At 36.6% G+C, this 4,675-nt stretch overlaps 1 protein-coding gene across 4 annotated transcripts in view; it reads right to left on the reverse strand.

Moving 5' to 3' along the window:
- LOC106876029 (ras-specific guanine nucleotide-releasing factor 2) overlaps positions 1 to 4,675 on the reverse strand; it is a 563,899-nt gene that overhangs the window by 183,872 nt on the left and 375,352 nt on the right. The window lies entirely within an intron of this gene.

Consider the following 4,675-nt stretch of genomic DNA (forward strand, 5'->3'; position numbering starts at 1 on the left):
ACTGCACACATCCTACGCAAAACACTTTCAATACAATAACCATAAGAGCATCACAGCAAACCACAGCACATACCCAAGGCACACAGAGTAGCGCTCGGTAGTGAAGTGAAAGCACGTTATAAAAATAAAACTACTGAACAATAATAATAATAATAATAATAATAATAATAATAATAATAATAATAATAATAATAATAATAATCTTTGGATGGAATTTATAAATATTTTTGATGCATCGCAACGTGCATTATATATATATGAACATACCACAATGTGTCCTCTCTCTCTCACACTAACCCTTGATATTTTCCCCTTCCTCCTCTCTCTCCTTCATGCCCATCTCTTACTTGTCCATCTCTTCTTTGTCCATCTCCTCCATCTCTGTCTCCCCTACCTCAACCTTATTCCGTCTGTTATTCTTACAGTTACCACCATCTCGCAATAAATCTGCTTCTTTTCAATTTGGGGTACTTTCTTTCACTTTGCAAAGGTACAAGGTACCTCCGATAATGCTGGTGCCACAAAAAGCATTCAATACATGCTAAATGTTTGGTAATCGACCAGAGCAGAGAACAATACAGGGTTTAAAAAAAGCTCTTTAGTTTTGCTGATGGAAAGGCAACCTCTATGGTGCTTGTGCCATGAAAAAACATGCCTAATACAGTCTTTAAAGTGGTTAGTACTACGTAGGGTATCCAACCATAGAAACCATATCAAAAAGGAAATGTTTGAGAAAGACATTGTCTACTGAACTGTTGAATCTTGTTGAATCATCCTACTTATGCCAGCATGGAAAGCTGATGTAAAATGATGAGGATGATGATGAAGATGATGATGATGCATCATGCCTGTTTTGTTCACTGCTCTCACAATACTTACTCACTGCTTCCTTACCTTTTACACCATTTTCTTTCATTGCCCTTTCCCCCACAGCTTCTCTCATCCTTGTTACCTCAACACCTCTTCCCATCTACCCCTCATCCTTTGACCACCCCTTCACAACCCTCACACTTCTCTTTCTTAAAAAAAAAACTCTCTCCAGATTCTTCTTCACCCTAATCTATTGTTCATGGAAGTGCATGGCTTAATGGTTAGGGTGTTGGACTCATGATCACAAGATTGAGGTTTCAATCCCTGGACTGGGTGACGCATTGTATTCTTGAGCAAAACACTTCATTTCACATTGCTCTAGTCCACTCAGTTGGCAAAAATGAGTTATCCTGCAATGGACTGGCATCTGTCCAGGTGGGGAATTTATATGCCATGGAAAACCAGGTAACCGGCTCTTATGAGACAACATGATTTGAGAAGGTAACTTTACCTTTTTAATCTATTGCTCCCCTTCTGTCCATTTCCCTTCAGACCTTCTATCCATACTCACCCTTATAATGGAGGATAGCTCTGGAATTCCCTGTCGCCCCTCAACACAAATCAACTTTTTGACTCTGTTTTCTCCTTTTCTCAGTAACCCCTATTTTACTCTTTTACTCTTTTACTTGTTTCAGTCATTTGACAGTGGCCATACTGAGCACCGCCTTTAGTCGAGAAAATCGACCCCAGGACTTATTCTTTTGTAAGCCTAGTACTTATTCTATCGGTTGCTTTTGCTGAACCGCTAAGTTACGGGGACATAAACACACCAGCATCGGTTGTCAAGCGATGTTGGGGGGGGAGGGGACAAACACAGATACACAAACACACACACATGTATATATACATATATATATCTATATGATGGGCTTCTTTCAGTTTCCATCTACCAAATCCACTCACAAGGCTTTGGTCGGCCTGAGGCTATAGTAGAAGACACTTGCCGAAGGTGCCACTCAGTGGGACTGAACCCGAAACCATGTGGTTGGTAAGCAAGCTACTTACCACACAGCCACTCCTGTGCCTTTGTTAACAATCCCTTCTTGTTCCTCTTTCCCTACCATATTTATTGCCCTCCAATGATTGACTACTCTCCTCTTCTGTTAGACTCTTCCCTACAAATCTAACACAACTACAAATCTGTTCCTGTTATCTTACCCTCCCTCACCCACCCCCTACAATCATTGCACATTCTGTCTTCTATTTCGTCTCAGTTATAGGGGGATACATTATGTCCCTAGCCTTGCAAGGCTATATTCACTAGGGCTGGTGTTATGCAATAAAACACTCACTATGCTCTGTAAAGTGGTTGGCATTAGGAAGGACATCCAATCATAAAAGCCATACCAAAGTAAACACTGGAGCATTGAAGCAGTCCTCTAAATCATCAGTTTCTGTTTGGACTGGCCAATCCATGCCAGTATGGAAGATAGATTTTAAATGATTATAATGATGATGATGATGATGATAATAATGGTGGTGGAGTGGAGGTGCAATGGCCCAGTGGTTAGGGCAGCGGACTCGCGGTCATAGGATCACGGTTTCGATTCCCAGACCGGGCGTTGTGAGTGTTTATTGAGCGAAAACACCTAAAGCTCCACGAGGCTCTGGCAGGGGATGGTGGTGAACCCTGAGGTACTCTTTCACCACAACTTTCTCTCACTCTTACTCCCTGTTTCCGTTGTGCCTGTAATTCAAAGGGTCAGCCTTGTCACACTGTGTCACGCTGAATATCCCCCGAGAACTACATTAAGGGTACACGTGTCTGTGGAGTGCTCAGCCACTTGCATGTTAATTTCACGAGCAGGCTGTTCCGTTGATCGGATCAACTGGAACCCTCGACGTCGTAAGCGACGGAGTGCCAACAGCAAATAATGGTGGTGGTGGTGGTGGTGATGTTGGTTACTGGTTACACCTGGCATTTTTTTTTTAGCTTAAGAACTTATAAACTGTTAATGACAGCTTATATAAAAGCTAAAAAATAAATGAATAAAAAAATAAAAAATAAAAAAATAAAATAAAAAGAACAAAACAAAACGAAAAACTATTTGAATTGGAAAATGTAAGTGTAATAAGATTATTATGGGAAGCTTTTTTGATTATCTTTACTGATGCATTCAGTCTCAAAGAGACGTGAAACCTCATTTAAAAGGATATATATCTCATTTATTCTTTTGCTTCAGTAAATTATCTATTCATATACTTAAGGGCATGTTACAACATCCAGTGTGTGAACCAAGTTTCACTTTATTCGCTACTTATTTTTACACACCAACTCATTTTAGACCAAAAAAAAAAGAAAAAGAAAAAAAAAGGTAAAGAAGAAATGTGCTAGCATCATTCATTCATTCTTTCATTCATTCATTCATTCATTCATAACCCAATAAGTATTTTCATACTATGAATGTAAAGCTTATATTTGTATTATCTCTTATATAGATTCAATCTTTGGTTGATTTTCTTTGCCATTACTTTATATGTTATCATATGAGTGTATCTTACAATAAATAAATAAATAAATAAATAAATAAATAAATAAAAAGAAACTTATTTAAATTTTTTTTCTGGCTAATGGTTTCACCAAAGAAAACCAGCAGACAAAATAGTATTATATATATATATATATATATAAAAAAGAAGTAAAAGCATTATTTCAACTCAGCCTGATTCTTAGACTTGCTGGCAACCAATCATTTAGGTTCAGTTTGTAGATTACCATTCTAAAGAGTTTTCCATCAATTTTTCAAGAAACAACTGATGAAAGAAACAATTCTTTTGACTTCCAAAGGGGTGAAAATCAAATTAGACATATTTAATATCTAATAGACAAAGGAAAAACAATAAGAAAAGGAAAAAAGAAGATATGTAAGCATCTGATACTCTCAATGACTTCAGTAATATTCATAACAAAGCTATGTGGAATCAGGCTGGCTGAGATATTAGACTACTGGCTCATTTGTCATGAGTTTAAAATCTACATGCTTTGTTTCTCTTATTGTGCTTCTGAGCATAATACTTTTTATTCTATATGACCTCAGTTTGCCTAGAGTAGGTAAACTGTTGTAAATAGGTATCAGGTCATAAGGAAATCTTATCTATTGTCCTTGCTAAGGCTGTTTAGCTCAGATCAACCTTCATCAAGTAGAACTATGACCGAAAGTAATTTCTGATATGGTAATTGCAAAGAAAATATCTGAAACTATGTTATGAAATATGTTCTTTCCTTTTAAAGATGGTTTGGTACACTTTCAGTGAAATTGAGTTGTTATTTTTAGCACATTAAGTGACTACATAGAAACCTCATATTTGGTGCAGGCATAGCTGTGTGAAGCTAAAAAGTTTGCTTCCCAAGCATGTGGTTTTAAGTTCAGTCCTACTGTGCAGTAAATTCAGCAGCTGTGTTTTATTATAGAATTGAACTGAATGAAGACAATTAGAGGTTAAATTAGCATCATTAAGGGATAGTAATATCCAATGAATTACTGGTTCATTACCTAATATTTGTTGTGAATAATAATATTCATAAAATAATAGGTCTAAATATAAACCATGGTTTATAAATCATTCTTAAGAAAATTAAGAAAATGGAGATATAGCATTTAATAAAAATTTGTTATCTGCGAAAAATCTAACATATTCACTTACAGCTGTTTCAATTAAGCCTAAAAATTAAAATAGCAATTATCAAATCATTATATTAGGCATGATTCGAAAACACAATAACTAATAATGTAACACACACACACACACATACACACACACACACACACACACACACACACACACACACACACACACACACACA

Source organism: Octopus bimaculoides, chromosome 2, assembly GCF_001194135.2.
Source record: "Octopus bimaculoides isolate UCB-OBI-ISO-001 chromosome 2, ASM119413v2, whole genome shotgun sequence".
Classification (NCBI taxonomy): Eukaryota; Metazoa; Mollusca; class Cephalopoda; order Octopoda; family Octopodidae; genus Octopus; species Octopus bimaculoides.